At 44.7% G+C, this 25468-nt stretch overlaps 1 long non-coding RNA gene across 1 annotated transcript; it reads right to left on the minus strand.

Moving 5' to 3' along the window:
* Nucleotides 1-1342: 1342 nt before the first annotated feature.
* Nucleotides 1343-15235, minus strand: LOC120400251. Its single transcript, XR_005595644.1, has 8 exons — nt 15068-15235; nt 14823-14939; nt 11001-11092; nt 10384-10447; nt 4303-4464; nt 2457-2497; nt 1953-2130; nt 1343-1839 (listed from the first exon to the last, which is right to left on the minus strand). It is a non-coding gene; the product is annotated as an uncharacterized LOC120400251 (long non-coding RNA).
* Between the last annotated feature and the right edge of the window lie 10233 nt (nt 15236-25468).

Genomic DNA, 25468 nt, shown 5'->3' on the forward strand with positions numbered 1-25468 from the left:
AAAGGGGACAATCTTTATTGTCATATACTTTCACTATTTCTTTGCTTTAACCCCTAGAAATGTACCTGTTGGACAATCAAAGGAGTTGCTCCATTCCTATGGACCCCAAATCAGAATTCAACATATATATTTTATACTAATAACATTTTATCAAAGTGTTAATTAAATGTTAACTTGCTAACTTGAAACCATGAGTGAAGACATTATGGCTAATGTGCTATCTTGTCTTGCTGCAAAACCTATCCCGGGATGTGGAACTGCCTACCCGGTCACTATCCCCCACCCATGGAAAATCTATATATTCTATTGTAATCAATTGATTGACAGTGTCTCTGAGCCTAATAGGCCAGGTGATGCTCTGCCAGCGCTGTGTGTAATAAACTCCTATGCTTGCCCTCTACACGGTGTAGATTTATGTCCTTCACCTGCAACAATTTTGCTATTTTTATCTAACTTCTCTGAGCGTATGGTGACAACATAACAGGGAAAGAAAAGAAGTGAGGTGGCCAGTCAGGGTGATGCACCCGCTCCCTGTGTCCCCTCTGGGCAGGGAACCATCATTGCCCCTTTTCCTGTCCCTGCAGAGAAAGCAGCAGATAAGGAGACCAGAGCCTTCCATCCATAGAGAGACAGTTGAAATACAGGGTATTGACTCTGGGATGAGAGGGACAGATCACTGCCCTGTCAAAATTCCTCATTACCGTGTTGATGTCCCCCTCTGCCTGGATTCTCATTCTCGGTCGGCTCCCCTCAACTCTTTGTATTTGGTGTCTGGAAATGAATGGAAATGGGAGGAAAGAGGAAGAAAGTGACAGGAAGGGAGATGCCAAAGGGTGTTGAGAACCTTTGTGGGGGGTTGTATTTTCCAGGCTCTGGACTCCAGTTAAAATGAATCCCGCAGAGAATCTTGAGGTACCAAATGCCTCTATAGAACCCTTAGACATTTTCTTTCATTTTTTCTGGCTGCAGTTTAAACCAAATCAATTCGTGTTCTCCAATTCCTGATACAATGAGACAAATCCTGAGAGGTGCTTAGCACCTGTGAATGCCATTGGCTTCCACTTTTGATGCATTAAAATGTATGTCTTTACTTTAGACACTTATTGTTAAAGCTGATGCTTGTTATAAAGGGAAAGAAAGGGAAAATTCATGGTTTTCTCCCGTCAATAACTGTATAATTCCTTAATTCATATATACAGAAAGAAATAGACTCGTACATTCCTGACACACACAATTGGAAACATGATTTACTTTATTTCTCATTTTCAAAAGTATTTTTAACCTCTTTGTAATGGGTTTCCATGCATGAAATTAGGAAATTTCCCTAAATACATGTCAAATATTGTTAAATATTGTAAAAAAAATACACAAATGCACACACCCTACTGCCAATGCTTCCCGGGTACAGCTGTCTTTTGGAATTCTTCTCTGCACAAGGACTCCATTATAAATTTAATGGGAGGCTTTCCATTCTTCTCAAAGGGCTTTTGATGAGTCAGTAATGGTGTAAATATTTAAACTGTAACTTCCTCAAGGCAGGGACATGTGAACTGTGTCTCCCAGAAATTCTCCAGGAATTTTTAGGGTGCGGTACAAATCATAATTACTATCATTAACAGATTGCAGCACACGCTCAATGCATGTGACCTGCTTCAAAACAAGTTTTCAATAAAGCAACATTTCACAATTCCCGGCAGTGGGTAAATAGAGCTTCTCCATTTCTTGTCTATTCTCTTCTCTGCAGTGATATCGAGTTCCCAGTTAAACTTCAGCCATGAAGATTCTTTACCTGCTCTTTGCTGTCTTCTTCCTGGTGCTGCAAAGCTCTCCAGGTAAGATCTTAACAAAATGAAGGGAGAATATAGAAGGACATTTGAGAGTCTGTACTAAGGTTTCCTAAAACTTTGTATCATATTTTTCCCAACATTTTTCTAAAGAGCTTTAGTGCTTACATAGGTTGCCGCAGATACTTGACATTTGATTGTAGAATTATCCTGGGTTAGAAAGGTGCCTTAAATGTGCCTATCCATTCAGATTTGACTGAACTATGAAATGTAATACTACCCCCAACTTTCTAGCTAGTGGATTAGCTCTTGCCACTATGCTGATCAATTTTTTTTTCTCAAAGACCTGAAAGAAAATATAAAATCACTTATAAAGTTTTCAGCTGACACAAATTAAGACACAGGGGACTGGTACAGAGGGATTTGGATCACTTAGTGAGCTGGGCATAAGAAAACAATCATACAGATAAATATAAATGTTTGGCGCTAGGAACAGAGAAGGTCAGCCACCATTACAGGACCAGGGACTCTATCTTGAGAAGGTGTGACTCTGAAAAAAGATTTGGGGGGTTTGGGTGGGTAATCAACTGAACATGATCTCCGAGCGCAATCTTTTGGCTAAAATTGCTAATGCAATCCTTGAATGCATAAACAGTAGAGAGGTTATTTTACCTCTGTATTAGGCGCCTCTGGTTGTAACCACTTCTGGAATCCTGTGTCCAGTTTGAGTGTCCACAAATGAAGAGGGGCGTTCATTTGGAGAGGTTTCAGAGAAGAGACACAAGAATGATTAAGGGTTTTGAAAGCATTCCTTATACTGATAGGCTCAAAGAGTTCAAGCTATTTAGCTTAATAAAGAGAAGGTTAAGAGGTGACTTGATATCAATTTATAAGTACATATGTTAGGAAAAGTATTTAATAATGGGCTCTTCAATGTAGTAGAGAAAAGTATTGCATTATCCAATGGCTGGAAATTGAAGCTAGACAAATTCAGACTGTAAAGAAGCTGTACATTTTGAACAGTGATAGTAATTCACCACCAGAGAAATTTACCTAGGATTATAGTGGATTCTTCATCATTGACAATTTTTAAATCAAGAAAGGATTCTTTTTTAAAGATACTCTGTAATAATGATTTTGAGGAAGTTCTATGGGCTGAGTTATACAGGAGGTCAGACTAGATTGTCACAATGGTCCCTTCTGGCCCTGGAATCTGTGAATCTATCAGCAATGAACCTGCTGTCAATCTGTCAGAACTGAACATGCATTGTTTGGTGCGCTTCAGCGTGCCAAACAGAACTAAACATCTGTATGGGACACATGCAAGAGGTATCTTCCTCTGGCTGAACCCAGTGAAAATACCCTTTGGGCTAGGGAATTGTGAACTGGGCTGGGAAGCAGGAGTCCATGGATTGGAATCTAATGTCTTCTGCTGATTAGGGTGAATTATTTAGGGCTTTTATGTACTTCACTATTAAGTGTTTCCTCATTCCCTCATGAGAGAACAGACCGTCTGAGAATGGAAATCAGATCTTTGATGTGACAGACCATTTCCCCAATATCTTGACCACACTGTCCCCCTGGAAATAATCTGCCAAGTTTGTGTGTTTGGTTTCATTACTGCAGAAATGATATTGCACCTGTATTATTAACATTATTAATAATATTTTTGTTATTTCTTATTATAGAGTAAGTAAGTAGGAGCCCAAATCAAGAACTGGGACCCCATTTTGTCAAGTTCTGCTCCATGCTCCAAAAAATGTACAATCCAAGTCTAAGACAAGAGAGAAAACACAGACTGAGCACAAGGAAACAATGAGACAATACAGTTTAGGTCTTGGGCTGGTATCTGTGAGTAGTGGATATAGTAAGGAAAGCTAAAATCAAGTTGAAAATAATCTAATCTAAATATCCTAAAGGACATTTGGGCTACATTCTAAAAAGGACCGGCCGGTCTGGCATGTCTAAACCTGGCAATTGGTCATTGAGAAAGTATTCTCAAGTGCTCAGTCTTCACAAGAATCTTTGTGCTAAGTCTCACTGACAATCAGGCGTTCTGTCTGGAAAGGACTTGTTGAAATCCTTCTGTTTTGAAAAGTTCCAGCCACCCAACCCAGTGTTGAGCTGGTTCAACCCTACACTGCCAATCGGCATGTATGATACTGCCTGGGTATACCGCTGTTTACAAACAGAATGAGTCCAATCCACTGCTGCAGCCACTAGGGAAGCTACTGGCTTTCCATCCTGTACAGGTGTGGGGCTGTAAGGGACACCCATGCTCAGTGCTATGGCTCTGAACCGTGCAGCCAGGGAGCCAGCACATCTGCTTAATTAACGTTGTCCAGTTCTTAGGGGCAGCTGTTGAATGGGCACAGAACTACAGACATTTATGTGTTAGGAAAGATCTAGTGAAAGGGGGCACAGGAAGATAACTGGGCTGACTTGACCCGGTCTCAGTGAATGGAAGATTCAGTTAATGGGAAATGCCCATCATGCCGCAATCACAGTTCTTGTTTACCCTGCTCTGTGAATGAAAATCAAGACTCTTTTATTTCTGTGTAGGATTCACCCAGTCTGAACCCAAAAACGTCAAAGAATGTTTAAGGGCTGGGGGCATCTGCTTCCCTTTTGGATGTCCCTTTAGTAAACGGATTGGACGCTGCAGCCCTGGGGTCCGTTGCTGTAAAAAAAGAGTAAGTTCAGGATTCTACATGGCAGACATCACTGTGTCAACAGAATATTTGTGTCTCTCTTTTCTATAGCTGCTATTTAATAACCTTGGAGGCTCAGCACACACGGCACAACCAAGGGACAAAGGAAACTGTTGTGCTGCCCTGATTCGAGACTACCTTGGAATTATATGTTAGAATAAGCTTACAGCTGCTCTACCCAGGCTGCCTATGGCACATCCATGGTCTGCAGCAACCCAAAGTGCTCAGAGCTACAGACACTGCCCCTCTGAGCACCACTCCAGGACAATGTTTTCAAGGAGGGCAGCACCAGGGCTGCCCAGAGAGGGGGGCAAGAGGGGCAATTTGCCCCAGGCCCCGGGCCCAGCAGGGGCCCCCACGAGAGTTGTTCAGGGCCCCTGGAGCAGGGTCCTTCACTCGCTCCAGGGGCCCCGGAAAATTCTCACGGGGCCCAGGCCCCCGGAGCTTCTTCGCTCCCGGTCTTCGCTGGTGAGGGGGGTCCTTCCGCTCTGGGATGGAAGGACCCCCCGCGGCTGAATTACCACCGAAGTGGGACCTGCCACCGGAGTGCAGCCGGGTCTTTGGTGGTAATTCAGCCGCGGGGGGGGGGGGGCCTTCCGTTCCGGGTCCCGCTGCCGAAGTGCCCCGAAGACCCACGGCTGGGGCTGCACTTTGGCGGGTCCTGCTTTGGCTGTAATTCAGCGGCGGGGGGGTCCCCGCCGTGGGTCTTTGGGGCACTTTGGCGGCGGGTCCCGGAACGGAAGGACCCCCTGCCGCCGACTTACCGCCGAAGCGGGGGGCCCCCCGCCGCCGAAGACCCTGGGCCCCCGGAATCCTCTGGGCGGCCCTGGGGAGCACAGGGATAATTATTTGAGTCACACATTGTTCAGGTATTGCAGTTACTCTCCCCCAAGCCCTTTTAAAGCCCCTTTATGTCGACAGAATGGCATCATAAGAACAGGGTGTGTGGCCAGACTCATCCCTATTTCTACACTGTTGCTTCATTTTAGAATATGCAAAACACCAGGGAATGACCAAAGTAAAGTCCCCAGGAGAGAGCACAAGGGATGTGTCTCCTCGGTGTCATCGGGCAGCACCTTTGATTCCAAAATGTCTGCTCTTGCTGACTTTAATGCTTAGTTTACCCAAACAACATAGTGGTTTCTGATTTGCTCTTAGGTCTCCTTTGTGGATATCGTTTCTGGATATGAAAGGCCTGCTGTCCTCAGACAGAGGGGAGTTGGTAGGATCTGTTGTGAGTCTCTCTGGAGAGAGAGAGAGTACAGGGAACAGCAGGAGGGCTGAGCTTGACAAAAAGAAATGGTTTAAAAACAAATCCTGCAAAAGAAAACTGGGAGGAGCTCAGAGAAGAGAATTCAGGAACCCTACATGAAAACAGATGAGGGGAAGAAATGTTCACTCAGCCACTGAAGAAGCCCAGAGAGTTTTGTGGGTTTTTTTTTCTTTTTTTGACTCTCCTTTGCCCCAGATGGGGGAGGTTTTGGTTCAGATGGGGGCTAAACAAACCATCCAACTGGAGATACTGAGTCGCTAACGAAGTCTGATCATGAGAAGATCAGTGTGGAGATAACCATGATTTTGTCATAATATAAGAGGTTGGGTTTTTTTTCAAATTACTCCACTCAAAAATGGTAGAACATTGAAATTCAGTTTGTGGCTGGGTCCTCACTGCAGAGTCCATCCAGAATGAACAAAAGGTTGAATATGTGAGAATTGCAGATCCAGCAGGTGCAGTGCAGCATTCTTGGAACTGTGTAACACAATATCTGGGTCCAGATCCTGCAAACTTCAGGAACTATATTGAGCATAAGGTTGCTACTGTGTGTGTTTGTGGGATGGAGGCACTTTTGAGCACATATGTGATGGATGCCTTGCCTTCATGGCCAGCACTGTATGGTTTCAACCAGAGCCATACAGAGCTAAACTCGCAAGTGTCTTCAGCTTGAACAAAAAAAGCCAGTAACAGACTCACAGCCTCCTCCAAGGTGGATGCATAACACACACTGGCCAGTGGGTCACACAGGTATATTATCAGATCTGCTCACTCTTCAAAATAATACAATAAGCACCACTTCACTTTAAGAATTTATGCTAAGTTCAGCGCTTAAGGTAGCTCACCAAATACTCAGAGACATTGCATTTCAGAGCAATTACAAACCTTGGTGACTTCAACGCTAGCATTGCTCAGAATTTCTTTGTACTAGTTTAAACATGAAGTTTCCTAGAGTAAAGTTAACTTGGTCACATTGCTTAACTGTAGCACATATTATCCCTCTTCTTATTACCTGCTAGATCTCCCCTTAAACTGTGCAGCAATCTCTAATTAATGTTGCAGCAGAGACAGGACCTGGAGAAGATGTTGGGAGGGGTGAGAGACTTTCCCAGACAGTATGAGCTTGTCTACACATAAAACGTTACAGTGGCACAGTGGCACTGCTGCAGTTGTGCCGAAGCACGTCAGTGAAGGGCTAGCTATTGCTACAGGAGGGATTCTCTCATCTGTGTAGGCGCTCCACATCCATGAGATGTGGCAGCTAGGTTGACGGGAGAATTCTCCCATCAATCTAGTGCCCTCTAAACTGGGTGGAGTGGTTTAATCACGTCACTCAAGGTTGTGGATTTTTCACACTCCTGAGCAACGTAGTTATACTGACATAATTTCCTACTGTGGACCAAGCCTAAAACACCAGAGAGGAAGCTTGAGGGCAGGGGATGCGAAACTCAGCTCTCCCTGGCAGAAACTGCAGTGCTGCTCTCCTGGCTGGTTTGCTGAGCCTGTACAGATATCATCACCAGGCGGGATTCTTAGCACAGAACTGCCTCCAAAACGGTCTGGCTTTAAACTTATGTGAGATGGGAGCCAGAACTGGAGTTTCTAGGCATTATTTAAGAATATTTTATTGATCAGGCGGATGAAGCAGTATCACCTCTCAATGGCTTCAAAGGCAGATGAAGGCTTCAATGTAGGAGAAACACCCTATCGTCTTGGACCTCCTTGGCACCGGACGCAGTTGCCACTTCCACCAACATTTGTGTGGCTTCTGGTGCACAATGGTTCCCCCTACATTAAACTACTCATGCACAAAAGAACTTTTCATAGAATCATAGAATATCAGGGTTGGAAGGGACCTCAGGAGGTCATCTAGTCCAACCCCCTGCTCAAAGCAGGACCTAATCCCCAACTAAATCATCCCAGGCAGGGCTTTGTCAAGCCTGACCTTAAAAACCTCTAAGGAAGGAGATTCCACCACCTCCCTAGGTAACCCATTCCAGTGCTTCACCACCCTCCTAGAGAAAACGTTTTTCCTAATATCCAACCTAAACCTCCCCCACTGCAACTTGAAACCACTAGTCCTTGTTCTGTCATCTGGTACCACTGAGAACAGTCTAGATACATCCTCTTTGGAACCCTGTAGCGGGGTAGTCACCCCGGTCCTGCCTGAAGGGGATAAAGCAGCTCTGGAGAGGGCTGCAGCGGGGGGGGGGGGGAAGCCAAGCTGATTGGGGGAAGCAGCCACAGGTGGGGCCACACCCCAATCAGGCCACAGCTGGCCCTGTAAAAGGGCTGAGGGCCAGAGGCTAGGAGACAGTCTCTCTAGCTTCCAAGAGAGAGAAGGACCTGGCTGCCTGGCAAGCTGAGAAGGGTATCTAGGGTGGAACAGTGCTGGGGAAGGGCTGAGGGAGCTGGGAAACACCAGCCTAGCAAAGCCCAAGGCTGCAGGCCGAGTTAAGGGCCCACAAAAGGGTACTAGGGCTGCAGAGGGGCAGCCCAAATATAGGCAGAGGCAGCTGATCCAACCCCCCGGCCGATGATGAGTGGTTTACACACTGCCATCTGCCCCAGGAAGCGGGGGCTAGATGATGAGTGGCAGTAGCCACTGAGGCAAGGTGGGGATAGGGGGTTGGGTTTCCCTGGGATGCCGAGACCCTGAACATCAGAAAAACATCAGAATACATCAGAAAAACAAAAGTTTTCCACCAGCCAGTCCCTGGTCAATCATCAGACCAGCAAGGATGATCTACATCGACAAAGAACTGGAAAATGTAGAATATTTTGCCTATCTTAGCAGCTATCTCTCACAGAGGGCAGACAAATGTCAAGATTCAGCCCAGAATTCGCTGTGCCAGCCTTGCCTTTGGCAGACCATCTTGCCAGGTGTTCAACAATCATAACATCAGAACACGTACTAGACTTTTAGTTTATAAAGCAATGGTAATCCCAATTCTCCTCTACATCTGTGAGACTTTGGTGACTTATAGAAAACATCTGAAAAACCTGGAATGCCAGCCCCAACACTTTCTTCGGAAGATCCTCAACATAAAGTGGGAGGATCATCATACTAATGTCAGTGTCCTCACAGAGGCCAACGTCTTCAGTGATTATCCAACACCAGCTGAGGTGGAGCAGGCACTGTGTGTGCATGCATTATGTATGCTTACCAAAATAACTGCTGTACGCCCAACTCACCAAAGGAGAAAGGAAATGGGGAGGCCAAAAGAAATGCTTTAAAGACACCCTCAACATAAACATCAAGAGATGTGGCATCGACACCACACTGGGAGACAGCAGCCCAGGATAAGGATAACTGACAAGACTTGTCAGAGAGGGAATGTCCACTTTTGAGGAAAATCACCTTGACCTGGTCGCAGAAAAGAGCCAGAAAAAAAAGGAAAGACAACTGTCACGCAGCAATCGCCGCCCAACCCTGTCTTCCAACACCACCTGCACTGTCTGCCAATAAGACTATGGCTCAAGATTCGGACTCAGTCACCAAAGGACTCATGGAAAATAAAAATTGAAAGAGATCATCCTTAACCTCGAGGGATTGCTGACGATTGATCATGTAATTCGGTATTTTATTTTTTTTTTAGTTTTTGCTATGGGCATAAGTGTGTTTGATAGAAAAACTGTTTATGGGTATGAATCACATTGTTCTACAATGTATGTATTTGGGGGGTTATTTTTATATGTCATAAAGTTAGTCAAATTTGTTACCCGTCACAATTTCTGATTAAATTAAATGTCTACATTTTTTCAAAATTTTGATGCAATTTCAATGACAAATTTGAACCATATTTACAATAGATCCAATATTTAATAAGGAGTGGTCCTCCCCCCTCCCCCATGATATTATTGATTGATTGATTTATTTTAGGTTGTTGCTTAACTTTTTTTAGAATGTTAATCAGTCTTTCTTACTAGAGCATAAGGGGTCCAAGGAGGAAAAAGTATATTTACCTTGTAAGCCAGGTAGGCAGCTCACATATTTAGCTATATCTGATTATCTTCAGTAAAACTCTGTAGAAGAATGTTTCAGTAGAGAAATGAATCCCCTATTAAGGAGCTAACCAGGAATATCTACACTCACCATTAAGTGATGGGGAAATTCTTGCTCTGCCTTTGATTTGAAACCAAATATAACAATGTCCTTGTTTTAATGGATATAAACACAGAATCTGAGAGTTTCTTTCCTTTTCCCTTTTTTTAAGTGAGTGATGGCAGCAGAGATTGTCAGTGCAGGATCGCTGGGAATCTGGCAGACAACACCGTACGCTTCTAAAATCCTTGGATCCTTTTCATCTGGGCTGTAAAGAATCTCACAAGCCGGGAAAAATACACAAGAAAACCCTTGTATCACCCATAATAGCATATTCTTCTCCCTTTAATAAAAGTAACTGGTTGTGGTGGTGTATTGCAAATGGGCGTATGAGTGTTTTCATTGGTGCACGGAGGCTGTTTTGATATTTTTTTCCATAAAAATCCCTTCCTTCTACTTATTTTAAATTAAATATATTTAATTTAAAATAGTGACTGCCATATGCTCAAGCCACCCAGGGGTGTTCCTAGACAAGGGGACATACATATTTGTATGGTTCAGTGAGCTCACCTGGATAAATCTTTGCCTGTTCCTTCCTCCTTTGTCAGAGGAGTCCGGTTCAGTCACAGCTTGGCTACACAGTGAGCAATGTCCACATCAGTGCTCCACAGAATGTCGACCCTCTCTCTGCTCCCCTCACCTCCCAAATCACACCACGAGGGCCCCTTCTCTTGTAGCTGAGCTTCCAGACAGGGCCAAATGCAGCAGGCTCCCAAGAAGAAATCAGAAGGGCAGCCAAGTCCCAAAGACTCAGGCTTATAGAAACCAGACTAACTTTGCTAGTCTGGGTTTAACTGAGGCAGCAATTTGGGGTGCTCCCATGGAGATGGAGAAACAATGGAACTCACAGCTGCTTTGCATTTCTGTGCAGCAGCAGCAAAATATTGTTACCTCCCGCTTTTTTCCACAAACCAGCTCCATTTCTCATCTGCCTTGCTCCCTATTTTCCCTCACAGCCCTTATCATGACCACTGCTGGGACCAGCCCTGGAGGGACTTGTCTTTTATGGGAAAAAGATAAAAAACTGATAATGGAATATAGTGTAAAATGGCACCTTGTCCCTAGATATCAGCTAGAACAAATGAAAGGCACTTTCTAGGGGAGAAGAAAATAGAATAACAACTCACCATTTGGATTCTGAGATGAAAGCATTCTTCAAAGATCATGCTTATCCGTCTAGGAAAAGGCTAAATTTTACGACAGGATCCTGCAAAGATACCTGGTATTTTCCAAATAGAGTGAAGAGGAAAAGAGTAAAATAAGTCTCTTTCTCCCCGAGCAGGAATAAATTTGACCTCTTGAAGTCGAGGGGGGATTCATTGGACTTTGTCACTTGAGAGGCCTTGGAGTGGGAAAATGTTCACTATGACAAAAATGCTGAAATTTTGTTAAACAAACTGAGAGAGCATAAAGAATTTATCTTTTGGGATGATAAAGGAAGCTTCATGTAACAGTGTGTAGTGGTTGTGGGGTCTCACATGCTTGATTTAGTCAAGGGGGTAACTGGTGCTCATTCTCTCACTAAGAAGAGGCCTCCTAAAGGGTGGGATGTTTTTATGAAAGCCATGGCAGAGATGAATGAGCCCACATCCGTTGTATGACATGTGACCAATAAAGAGCCTTTAGAGCCTTTAGAAATAGGTCCAGATCCTGCCAAGGATCAAATAAGAGTAGAAGCTGAAATTCGCATCACCCCTTTTAGAAATGTACCTCCTACAAATGGAGGCTGTTTAAAAGGCCTGACTGGTTAAGAGAGTGAAAAAATTACTTGAATGAAAGACATGTGCTTTATCTGTTTTTAAACCCTCCAGCTTTTTTGGTGCACAGAATATGTGGAGATATACCTATCTTGTAGAATTGGAAGGGACCCTGAAAGGTCATTGAGTCTAGCCTCCTGCCTTTGCTAGCAAGTCCAGATCTTGTCCTAGAGCCCTAAGTAGCCCCTTCAAGGATTAAACTCACAGCCCTTGGCTTAGCAGGCCAATGCTCAAACCACTGAGCTATCTCTCCCCTCTGTGTTTAAATGCACAGTAAGAGAGACATATCTGGACATGCTGAAACACGTCTGCGGCACATCTGGACACACCTGAGTTTTTCCCTTTTACATATTGCACCACCATATAGTCTTTTTCTGGTAAATCATCTGTAAACAATTTTAAAATTTGATCAAAAGATAAAACCTTACTTAAAAAAAATGCAATCATAGATACAGGTTACAAGTGAGGTTTGTAGCTGTCTCTGGTGAAACAAATTTTTAGTAGTGTTACAGTTTTAAAAGGTCATGATAGATTTAGAAAAGAAGTTACTGTCTGGGGGAAATCGCCAGGTCCCTCTTTTGGTAAGGAGAGGATCAGCCATTGTTCCTTAGGCCTGGTCTACACTAAGGGGGGGGGGGGTCGAACTAAGGTACGGAAGTTCAGCTACGTGAATAGCATAGCTGAACTCGAACTACCTTAGTTCGAACTACTCACCCGTCCAGACGCCGCGGGATCGAAGTCCGCGGCTCCCCCGTCGACTCCGCCACCACCGTTTGCGGTGGTGGAGTTCCGGAGTCGACGGGAGCGCGTTCGGAGTTTGAACTATCACGTCTAGATTAGACGCGATAGTTCGAACTCCGAGAAGTCGAACGCTACCCATCAACCCGGCCGGTAAGTATAGACATACCCTTAGGTAAGTTATGAGTGGAGGTGTTAACAATAAGCCCCAGAGGTCTTCTGGACACAGAATCCTAGAAAAAACATCTATAAAAGAAGCGGCCTTTGATAAAATATGTGTTACCTGCATGGAGTTCATAATCCCATATAGTGAAACAGGAAGCTCTTTCTGTGGTGGACCACGACTACGTTATCAAAAAACCCATAAACCAGAGGTTCTCAAACTGTGGTCCGCAAGCTCTGTTCTGGTGGTTAGTGAATAGCTCCCTCTAAGGTGCATGCCTGTGCAGCTGCACACAAGAGAATGAATGGCCACCTACTGAATTAGTGAAGCATGCAGGTGTAGCTCCACTAATTAGGTGCCTGGATCCTGGAGAAGACGCATATGTAAGGTGAGGTGGTGGCTTTGGGGGGAATAGAGGGTAGGTGGGAGGGGGCAGTGGGGTGAGAAGAGGGGGTGGGGAGGAAATTGGGACATGCAGGGCTGTGGTGGCCAGAGAAAGAGGTGCCTTTCCCCAGCTCCAGGGCTGTGGCTGTTGGGGAATGACAGCCCTTCTTCCCAGCCTCAGCTCTGTGACTGCTGTGGCGGGGAAGAGACCCTCCTCCTTCCCAGTCCCAGCTCAGTGGCTAACATGGCGGGAGAGAGAGGGCACATCCATTGCATTAGAAAGGTAAAACTACTGATATTAAAATATGAGTTGTGTGCTTTTATTTGTAGAACAAAATACTGTTAATTATTATTACATTTCTTTTTATATAGTGCTTATATACAAAGCGCTTTACAATAGTTAGCTAATGGTACAAACAACATTGGGAAAAATCATTGGTCTGCCGAGGCCCTCAGCAATTTTCAAGTGGTCCACATAAAAAAAGTTTGAGAACCACTGCCATACACTATCATTGTAAACTAAATCTCTGCTCTCAGGTTTCAATTTAAAGTTCTGTTAAACCTCTCTATGATCCTTGCCTTGACTTCATTATGGGTAACAAAATGGTGTACACTTTGCTGTTTAATCAAAGACTTTAAAGCTTTGTTTAAAAACTCTTTTCATTGATCTGTCTGTAATTTTTGAGGCCTTGTCTAAATACCTTTTAAACACCTTTGCCACCTCTTTCCCCATCTTATTCTTTAGGGATATCACCCAGATCTATTTGGACAAAATTACTATCACTGTTAAAATATATTTACTACTATCACTGTGCTTAGAGTAGGGGGCCATGTCGACCCAATTCGCCTGCCATTGTATTTCCACATCAGACACAACTTTTTTCTTTTAAATTCCATTCATACTGTCTTGTACAAATTATAAGCATCTTGAACTGTAAGCCAAGCTGCAGCCTGCTTCCTTATCAAAGTTTTACCATGTTTTATTAGCAGCATGAACTAAGGGTGTTACACCCCCAAAACTCCCAACCTCCCAGGATAGTAATACATTTTCCTTAGTATGCCGTCAGTTGTGACCCATCTCACTTTAAAACACAAGCTAGGATTTTTTTTTAAATTATTTTTATTTAACATAGAAGCAAGGCACCATATTTTACATTAATTCTTAAAAGTGGAGTAATATGTGGAACTGTTATAGGTGTTTTTGCATTTTATATTTGATTCCGACAGTGGACTGTGCACATTTTAATAAATATTTAAGGGGTTTTGACCCTTAAGGAAGAGGTTTTGTCATGTACAAAGTTTTTTAATCTATTTTACAAACACCTCCTACATACCAGCCAGCCCACCTTATTTCCAAGGCCTGTCAGCAGCCACATCAGATCTGGTGACTCTTCTACCTTCCTTATCATTTTGACAACTTTGGTTACAGTTTCAGTGGTCAAGGTAAGACCTTTCAGATTGTAGCCTAAATAATTATATTTAGGATCTGTGCCTTGTTCGGTTTAGAATAAATGTCTCATCTCCTAAAAGATTTCTGCATTCCCCCAAACACACAAGTTGTGTGGGAGGGATAGCTCAGTGGTTTGAGCATCTGCCTGCTAAACCCAATCCTTGAGGGGGCCACTTAGGGATCTGGGGCAAAAATTGGTCCTGCCAGTGAAGGCAGGGGGCTGGACTCAATGACCTTTCAAGGTCCCTTCCAATTCTAGGAGATTGGTATATCTCCAATTTGTTTTTTTTGTTTTTGTTTTAATTGTGGCGGCATTGACTAGTTGAGTCTATCATACAGGCGTCATACTTATCAAAAAACTGCCCTTTCAAATAGTACTAAATGGTTTTTACTACAACAGCCCTAATAACAGCAGTCATAACATCATTATTACAGCTCTACTGGTCAACCTCCTTACTTTTTGTAGTGATATTTTAAAAAAATCTTCCTTCTTGCAAAAGCAGCATGTGCATATCTTATTTATTCTTCCTGAAGTATTCTTATATGCTTTAACCTCTTCATCCTCTGAAGATGTCTGTCAGAAGTAAAGAAATAGATATGTTTTAAATTCTTTGTTGCAGCCCATTAAAAATTACAAAAAAAGACAAAAAAAATCAGTCCTACCATCATCTGTTCTGGGAACCACCTGTCTTCCCCTCTCACCTGTCTTTGCTCCATGTGGAAATTAAACATACAGATGTGCTTAATCCCTTATCATTGTGAAGCTTTTTTCTTTCAGAATACTCTAAGCTGTTTTACCACGTCATGAACTTCTGGATCTGCATCTGACAGCCACTTGCTGCAAACCCAGGCTGTGATCCTGCACAGAGCTGGCTTGGTTAAACATAAAAACAAACAAAAATAAAAACATTTTGAGCGCAGAATATAACATTTTTTGTGCCTGTAAAAACTTTCAGCTGCTTTTACTGTACCAAAGTCCCACAGTATTCTTGCCAGCAAGTTAAAGAAGTATGGGCTGGATGAATGGACTATAAGGTGGATAGAAAGCTGGCTAGATCATCAGGCTCAACGGGTAGTGAGCAGTGGCTCCATGTCTAGTTGGCAGCTGGTATGAAGTGGAGTGCCCCAAGGGTCGGTCCTGGGGCTGGTTTTCTTCAATAACTTCATTAATGATCTGGAGGATGGTGTGGACTGCACCCTCTGCAAATTTGCAGATTACACTAAACTGGGAGGAGTGGTTAATACGCTAAAGGGTAGGGATAGGATATAGACAAGAGACCGAGTGGCTAGGCAGCAGTTATGCAGAAAAGGATCTGGGGTTACAGTGGATGAGAAGCTGGATATAAGTCAACAGTGTGCCCTTGTGGCCAAGAAAGCTAATGGTTTTGGTCTGTATAAATAGGGGCATTGCCAGAAGATCGAGGGATGTGATAATTCCCTTCTATTCAGCCTTGGTGAGGCCTCATCTGGAGTACTGTGTCCAGTTTTGGGCCCCACACTACAAGGAGGATGTGGAAAAATTGAAAAGAGTCCAGTGGAACGAAACAAAAATGATTAGGGGGCTGGAGCACATGACTTATGAGGAGAGGCTGAGGGAACTGGGATTATTTAGTCTCCAGAAGAGAATAATGAGGTGGGATTTGATAGGTGCTTTCAACTACTGAAAGGGGGTTCCAAAGAGGATGGATCTAGACTGTTCTCAGTGGTACCAGATGACGGAACAAGGAGTAATGGTCTCAAGTTGCAGTGGGGGAGGTTTAGGTTGGATATTAGGAAAAACTTTTTCTTTAGGAGGGTGGTGAAGCACTGTAATGAGTTAACTAGGGAGGTGGTGGAATCTCCTTCTTAGTGTTTTGTCAAGCCTTCTTACAGGCTTGACAAAGCCCTGGCTGGGATGATTTAGTTGGTGTTGGTCCTGCTCTGAGCAGGGGGTTGGACTAGATGACCTCCTGAGGTCCCTTCCAACCCTGATATTCTATGATTCTATGAAAGTCGCCATCTGCCCGTGACTTTCAGCCTCAGTATCTGCTGATGGTCCCTCAGCTGCCATGTCCACATATATAGGCTCTTCTTCCACCACCACCTATAAAAACATAAATATATTTAACTTCTTATAATTTTTAACACTTTGTTATAAAATAATACAGGCTGTCTTATCTCAGCCGTCGAGTCTGTTTCCTCCATAGCTGGCAAGAAATGTCTCTGCACTCTCTCTTTTTCATCCTTTCTCCTCATTTCCAACTGGTGGTGAAATCAAAAAGTCTTCCTAGTTCTTCAGTTCAATTTTACTTTGGAACATGGGGTTCAGTATCTGATGCCTCTTTAGCAAATAAGTGTAAATGGATTGTCTCTTCTGAAAATACACAAGTGAACACAAAGACAATTTAGGCTTCTTGCCTTCTGTAGGCATTTTGTAAAAGGATACACTTGCAATCTATAGGTTCCCAATATGAAACCCCATTTGCGAAATAGTACAGTTTTATACAAGTCGGTCAAAGGATTATTGGCTAGAATGTTTCAAATAGTCCATTTCTAATTAGCTCAACAAAAGAGTGGGAATTGTTTTAAATGGACCAAAGGTCAATAGCCATGTCATGATTGATTGAGGAAAATGAATTCTATGACGTAGCTATAGTACAGCTTCTGACTGGACCAGCCAAGAGGCGTGATTTGCCCCCAAGGCTCACTGACCTGGAATTGTTGGCGGAGGTAGCCACCGGGGTAACCTAGTCTTCTCTCCTCTCTCTCAGCTGTGTGCTAAGTGACACAGGCCTTCTTGCTGATTTAAAACTTTCTCTCTTTCTAAAACAGCCTTTTGCTTTTCTCAGCTGTTCTCTCTCACTTGTTTATTTTCTCTAAAAAATCACATCATTTTTCAGACTTTATTTCAAAATACCTTTTTTATTTTCTAAAAAGTCTTTATTTTTCTCTAAAGAACTTTTAAAATTCTCTTTCTTGTCATAATCCACTTTATTTAATATCCTAAATGTATAACCCTTATTTTTTTTCTAAAAAGCTCATATATTTTCTTGAAAGCACTTTTAAAACTCTCTTTTTGCTGATGTTCTTCCCGTCATGATCTGCCTTGTTTTCTAAATTATATACAAATATATATTAAAAGTATTTTTTCTCTAAAAACAACTTTCGCTCCTAACCTTCATGTGTAAAAGCACACTCAAACTATTGCCCATAAAAAATAAAAACAAAAGTGTACATGTCCAGATATGAGACCGACGGGCAGGCCATATATACAAAAGGGGCATGGAAAACTCTCAAATTTCTATGTGATAAATGCTATAGAGTGGTGATTGATTGAGTAGGGTCCAACAGGTTCAACACTGGGATGGATGGTTGCAACATTTAGAAACTGAAGGATTTGAACAAATTCTTTCCAGTCTAAATGCTTGATTCTCTGTGGAACTCTGCACAAACATTCTTGTGAAGACTCTCACTTGGGAATACTTTCTTGATCACCAATTGCCAGGGTTAGACAAGTTAGAATGGCTGGTCCTTTGGGAATGCAGTCCAAATAACTATCATCACCTCCTCCTTCTGGATATTTAGATTAGAATATTTTGAATTGGATTTTAGCTGGGCTTTCATAGAATATCCACTCAACACAGACATAAGCCCAAGATGTAAACGGTATTGTTTCATTGCTTCCTCCTACTCCAACTAGCTCTCTGTGGTTTCCCTCCTTGTATACATGGATTATAAATTATTTGGTGCAAGGAGTGTGTCTTTGTTGTACATTAATAGAAAGTCTGAGATAATAAGGTCCTAGTCTATGACTATGACTCTTAGGGCTGAAAGTATCATTATTATTATTATTATTGTTATTGTTATTATTATTAAACAATTAATAAAATAAATAATAATAATAATAGTAATAATACACATGCATTATCATTTCTGCTGAAACTGTTCCAACCCCACACAGTTGCATTTTGAGTAATTAAGACAAGCACACAGATATGGCAGATTATATCTGGGAGACCATGTGGCTTGGACACTGGGACATTAATCTGCCACATCAAAGTTGTAGGTTTCATTCCCAGACTGTGTACTCTCTCCTTAAGGCATGAGACATGGTTTAATAATATGGGATGTGAAAGCCCTGAATAATTAATATTAGTCAGAAGTAGAAATTAGACATTTGTTCATGGTCTCCTGGTTCCCAGCCCAATTCACCATCCCCCAGACCAAAGGGAATTTTCATTGGGTTAGGACAGAGGAAGAGGACACAAGCTGTATGTGTCCCAACTTCATGTTCATTTGTGTTTGGCATCAGTGCTACCCAGAAGGTTGGGGTGGAGACAAAGGCAGTTTGATGAGTGCTCCCAAAATGACAGTGGTACAGCTGGGCCAAATTTGAGTTAGAGGCATTTTGACCCTTTAAACTATGTGCACTGACATCTCTCTTGAATTGTGGACACAAGAAGTGGACACAATATTCCAGAAGTGGTCGCACCATTGCCAAATGCAGAAGTAAAATCCCCTCTGTACTTTTACTCGACATTGCTTGCTTATGCCTCCCAGGATTCTAGAACTTTTGGCCACTGCGTTGCAACAGGGAGTTCATGTTCAGCAGATTATCCACAATGACCCCCAAATCTTTTCCAGAGTCACTGCTTCCCAGGATAGACTCCCCCATCCTGTAAGTATGGCCTACATTCTTTTTCCCATATGTATACGTTTCTATTTAGCTTTGTTAAAACATATATTGTTTTCTTGTGCCCAGCATATGAAGAGATCCAGATTGCTGTGCATCATTGACCTGTTTTCTTCACCATTTACCACTTCCCAATGTTGGGTGTCTTCTTCAAACTCTGCCAGTGATGATTTTATGTTGTAATGAGTATGATGTAATGAGTGTGTGGGTGGAAAGAGAGGTTGGGGTGTGAGTGTGTGGGGAAATTAATGCACTGTGTGGGTGTGAACAGGACACACAGGCAATGAGTTCACAAATTCATATACGTATTTATGCCAATCAGAGTCTACTGGGATGTTGTGTATGTAATCTGGCAAGGACTCAGCTGGGCGTTGTCAGAGATATAATTGGGAGTTGGTCCAGTCAGTCGGGTTTTCCTTCAACTGTCTGGAAATGAACATCTTGCTCCTCAGGGGCAGGGTCACATTCCTCTCCACAGTGATCTTGCATACCTCTGCTTCACTCACATCAAGTGTCACGGCAAACTGCCTCTCCTGACGGTACAGAGACCTGTCTAGAGGCTTAGCTAAGACCACATACTGTCTGCAGAAATCAGTCCTGACTAGCCTCCTTGGGTAGCCTCTGCTACATCCAGAAATTCACAAGCTAGAAAGCGGGTGTTTAAAGTGACTGTTGTTTGCCACATTCTCGTGATCTTGAGTTGAGTTTGGTTTGCATCCTTGAAAACCTCACTGAAAATCTGCCCAAATAAATTTGTTAGTCTCTATGGTGCCACAAGGACTCCTCGTTGTTTTTACTCTCACTAAACGTGTCCTCAGCTGCCATATTTCTGACATCGCAAAATATTTTTGAGGTTTGGTTCTGTCATTAAGTAGCTACAGGTGCGAGCTGCTGAATCTGGCCATGCCTGGAAGCTTTGGCACAAGGAAGGAAACCAGAAGGGGGATGTTTCAGATCAGAGGGGTAGTTGGGTTTGGTCCTGCTTTGAGCAGGGGGTTGGACTAGATGACCTCCTGAGGTCCCTTCCAACCCTGATATTCTATGGTTCTAAGAAGGTCTAGATACCATGGAGCGCCAAGACAGAGGTTCCACATATAGTCAAGCTGTGACTGCAAGCATCTCCTCAGAGAATAACAGAAGAGAAAAGGATTTGTTATGTGTAAGACACATAGAAAAGTACCAATACTACCTCATTGACTAATAAACAGTTGCATAGAGCATGGTGAGTTAAACATCCATGAGCGGATTAACATGCCCTTGTGATTTAATATTTTCTTTAGGTCTAGTTTCAAAAATGAAAAAGTGGAATTTTATGGAGAAAAGTGACAGAAATAGTTCCTGTCCTCACTGGAACACACATGTTCACCTCTCAGCAATGTGACTTCACAATAACTTGATTTTATTAAAAGGAGAGAAACAGCCTTTTATTGGTGACTGAGGTTTTTCTTTTTAGAGTGCTCCAGCACACATGGTTCCCCTACAGCCCAAACAACACTACTTCAGGCCTCCATTGAAGCAGAATCCAATCATTTTAGAAGCGCAGGGTCATCTCCCAGATTCCCAGAGGTGTCGCTTGGAAAATCAATCATCAGGGAGGCTTTCTGCCTAAAGCAAAGAGACTCTCAGATTGTTTGTTTATAACCACAGGAATGGGAATATATATTGTTTGATTTCAGATCAAACGGTGCAGGTGGAATTTCCCCATTACTGAATAATTACTGATGCACCTTGGTTAATGTAGTGTTGTTGTAGCTGTGTCAGTCCCAGGATATTAAGGAGACAAAGTGGGTGAGGTAAATTTGAAAGCTTGTCTCCCGCACCAACAGAGGTTGATCGATCAAAAGACATTATCTCGCCCACCTTGTCTTGTCTTAGCTAAGCCACATAGTCTTTTTCATCAGCAAAATGATAATAAAAGTGCTGCTTTGCCTCACAGGTGTGTTAACCTGAAAAATATGTTAAGGATTTTGATGTGCTAAGATATTTCAATTGTGCTGGCCTCATATAAATATTAGATAGTTAGATAAATATTTGTGATTAAATACAACATTGGGAATTTATTTTGCCCAATGCAATCTTCTACCAACACAGTTTGTGAACCTCAGAAGGTCTGCAATGTGTGCTCATTTCTGATGTGTTACATCACTGTCATTTTCATTTGGGAATTACAGAATCAAAATTACAGTTAATTCAAGAATGGGTGTCAAGCATTCCTATTATTAATATATTATAATGATATTCCTTATTAGGTGAGACTGTCCCATGTAACACTGATGGTGCTAGTTATCTGCCAGTCTAATTGAGTCCAAGTGTGTCAGGATCTGCCACCGTGTGGAAATGGAGCTGTGTGGAGAACAGCTCAGAAGAGAAAAAGCTGCTGATAGGTGGGGGAGAGGTCAAAACTACTTTCAAATTTGCTTTAGTTAAGTCAACATCTACTATTTTGTTAAGGAAATCAAAGTGGGTGTCTGGCCATTCTTCAAGCCACAAGAAGAAAAACCTCCACAAGTCCAGCCATTTAACCCATCTCAGCCTCTCTCTCTCTCTCACACACACACTTTTTTTGTAAGGGGACCGTTGCCCCCTTACTGAAGCTTAGTTGGTTGACTAGCCCCCAGTACCAAAAGAAAGGGGAAGGGTTGATGGAAAATCAGGACCCTGAGACTGACAGCCCCCAGAGGCAAAGGGAAGAGGCCAGTGCTCCAGATCAGCCTGATTGACAGGGTGGGAAGGCTGATATGGGAGTCAGGAGGCCAGGGGTCCTGTCCTTTGTGTGAGCTGGAACTGCCTGGGCCAGAGTGGGTAGAGGAAAGGACAGAGCTGCAACCAGAGCTGAGCAAGGGAGCAGAGCCGCACCGGCCAGAACCAGAGAAGCAGCCTGAGCTAGGAAGAGCAGCAGCAAGCATCCTAGAAGCAGCCCAAGGAGCAGACCTTGCTGGGAGCAGAGCTGCCGCAACCAGATCCAGAGGAGCAGCCCAGGGAGCTGGAGGTGGAACAACAGCAGTGCTGTGGCTGGAGCAGTCTGGAGCCAGGTGTGATGAGCAGCTGGGATGACCAAGAGGGGACCCTGGGCAGTGGGCCCAGCACAGAGAGACACCACCAGCCTAGAGGCCTTGCAGGCTAGACCTGGAGGGGGATCGTAACCCCGATGGGGGGGCTGATGCTGGGAAGAAGGATCCTGCCACCTAGAGCCTGAAGGCATGTGGCTACTGCCAGAGGCTAGTATCCAACCCACTGCATTCCTGCAGCACAGCCAGGACCTGGGAAGGAGGCCTGGGACTTGGGAGGAACAGACTGAACTTCCCTGACATTCCAGAGATGCCTGTTTGTGATTTCCTTGTGCCACAGAGCAGGGTGATGTGTTTTCCTTTAACCTTTCCCATTTTGTCTGAATTTTTATAATTGATTGCTGCTTACTAAATTGTATTTGCTTTGAACTGTATGTAATGATCAGTGGTCAGGGAAGTGTCTAGTGCAGAGAGAGCTCTCTGGAGTGGGGACACCCTAGCCCCTTTCCTAAGTGACCATGACAAAGTTAGGGGTCGGGCCCCCCAAGAATCCTGGACCCAGTCTTGTTGGGGTTATGAGGACTCTTCCACACAGAAGAGTAAAAGGGGAGTCCTCGAGGTCCAGCAGGGATCTGGGTAAAGAAAGTGGGAGTGAGGACTCAGATACTTTCACTAGCCCGCTTCGCTGGTGTAGTGAATAAGCTCCAGGAAAGTTCACCACAATGGAGGGACTGTTCCCCCGCTTACATTGTCCATGCTTTGACATGTCCCTAGCCTCTGTTAGTCAGAAGCTGGGAATGGGTGACAGAGGATGGATCACTTGAGCAGCGGTCCCCAACCTTTTTGGCACCAGGGACCGGTTTCGTAGAAAAAAAAATCTCCGCGGACCTGCCCCCTATCTGACCCCCACCCACTTCCTGCCCTCCCGACTGCCCGCCCCCCTCAGAATCCCCGACCCATCCTGCTCCTTGTCCCCTCACCATCCCCCAGAGATCCCCACCACCCTGGGACCCCACCCCTGCTCCCTGTTCCCTGACTGCCCCAACCCCTATCCCCCCCGCTGAGTCCTGACAGACCCCACCCAGAACACCCACAATCCAACCCCCCCCCATTCCCTGCCCCCTGACCGCTCCCCCAACCTCTCCCCCCAACCTCCCCCTCCCTGTCCCCAGGACTCCCTGCCCCTTAGCCAACCCCTGGCCCCAGCCTCTTACCCCAGCTCCCTCCTCACCCGGGCCTCAGCGCCTCGCCCGACAGCTGCAGCGCGTCTCCGGCGGGGCCTGAGCTCCGTCCCGCTCAGAGCCACGTGGTGAGGGGGGGGGGCTGGGAGCTCCATGCCGAGCGGAGGCAGCTGAGCTCAGCCCGGAGCTCGCAGCCCCGCCCCCTCACCACACGGCTCTGAGTGGGGCGGGGCTCAGGGGCCCCGCCGGAGACACGCCGCTTGATGTGCGAGGGGTAGGTTCGCGGCCCGGTTCCTAACAGGCCGCGGACCGGGGGTTGGGGACCCCTGACTTGATGAATATCTGTTCTGTTCATTGCTTCTGAAGCACCTGGCACTGGCCACTGTCAGAAGACAGGAAACTGGGCTAGATGGAACATTGGTCTGACCCTGGATGGCCATTCGTATGTTTCTTATGTTCTGAAGAAACACACACACACAGACACACACACACCATAGCCATCTCCCACAAGAGGCCTGAATTCCTTCCCTGATATTCTTTACAGACACTTTGTATTGTGATAGAGTCCATTCAGCTTTTATGCCTTCTGACATATTCAGATAAACAGCAAACATTATGCCATAGAACCAGATAGACACATACTGTGGGGGAAAGGGGGAGGGAGATGGTAATGTTAGGACACCACAGGTACTAAGGAAGATGTGGCGGAGCGGGGACCTCAGAGCCCCTTTGTGGCAGGGGTAAGATGGGGTGCCGGTGCCCCGCCACTCTCAAGTCCTTACGTCCGCCTCACTGCGGGAGGTCTGTGATGGCCTCTTGGCCTTCCTTCCTACTATCACCCCTGTCCAGCGGGGTAGCGGACAGGGTCTATATTAATTCCCTTAGTGGGGTAATGCGGCCTAGTGGCCAGAGTCCATCTAAACTCCCTTACGAGAGGGGTAGCAAGGCCTAGCGGCCAGAGTCAATATAAACCCCCTTATGGTTCGGGGGTGAGGGGGATAGGGGGACTTGGGCCCACCCTCTCCACCAAGCACCGACTCAGGGCCATGGCAGGCTCCCCTTGCCACTCACTCAGTGGGGATCTGCCCCCAACACACCGAGCGTCAATACAGCTCTAATGCTGTTTGTCTCTAGAGTTCCCCTGGGTCACTTCCTACCATGAATACTTGCTCATCTGCGGCGGGGAGTCCTCCGCTCTGTTCCTCTCTTGTGGCATCCTCCGGCGGGGTCTCAGGTAGTGCTTCGGCTTGGCTGACTCCTGTATCCTGGCTCACAGGCCCTCCCTCCCTTCCCCTCCGGCGGTCAGCCCAGACTGAGCTGGTCTGCAGGCTTTTATATCTGTTCTCCACTTGGAGCATGCCCAGCAGAGCTTCTGGGGCTTGGCTTCCTCTGCCAGGAAGGAAGGGTTAATCCCTTCTGTACCAGTGTGGGGCCACTCTGCCCCGTCACAGAAGAATTTAAAAAACCTTTGTTTATTGTCTTATTATTAACAAGTATTGAATTGAAATGATGTTTAAGGAGTTCAGAGAAAAATGTCCTTGCTAAAGATTCATCAACCCCTCAATTCTTCTGCTTGGGAGTTGAAGTGCCTTCTAGCAAAAGAGGGAAGACCAGATTTGATTTTCGTGATGTTACAAAGGTATAGAACAAAAAAGAACAAAAAAAAAAGCCCATCCCTCGCTCCCCCCACCAACACCCCCCCCTTTAAAAAACAAAACCCAAAAAAACCCTGGTTTTCTCCAAACTATAAAGAGGCAGAAAACAGCACAGGCCCAATGTAATGCTCCCCTTTACAATAAACCTACACTAACCTGGGTTAAATATCTACAGTGCCATAGATAATGCTTGACCTAGTGCGTAAAGAAGTGCCATGTCCTGCTACTTAAGGAAGGGGGCTCCTAACCTTGAGAAGGTATTGGAGGCTTCAGTCTCTAAGGGTGGCTGGCCAGACCTCTAAGATAGTGGGAGAAGGAGTGGGCCACAAACCACCCTGTAGAAAGTCAGCAAAGTGATGGGCCATATCCTCAAGATGCTGGGAGAGAAGGGTAGGAGGTGACTGGCCTCCCCCAAGAACAGAGCACAAAGCAAGAGGGAGGCATGGGGCTGTTGGGAAGTAGGGTTTTGTAGTGAGAACCCTCTGGGATATGAGGTCTGAAGGGACACAAGGGGAATATTTAGCCTCCTGTCTTCCTGATGGATGGAGTTTTGGGGGCAGGATCTGGCAAGGTTCACTCCAACTTCC

This window comes from Mauremys reevesii, linkage group 3 (assembly GCF_016161935.1).
Source record: "Mauremys reevesii isolate NIE-2019 linkage group 3, ASM1616193v1, whole genome shotgun sequence".
Taxonomy (NCBI): Eukaryota; Metazoa; Chordata; order Testudines; family Geoemydidae; genus Mauremys; species Mauremys reevesii.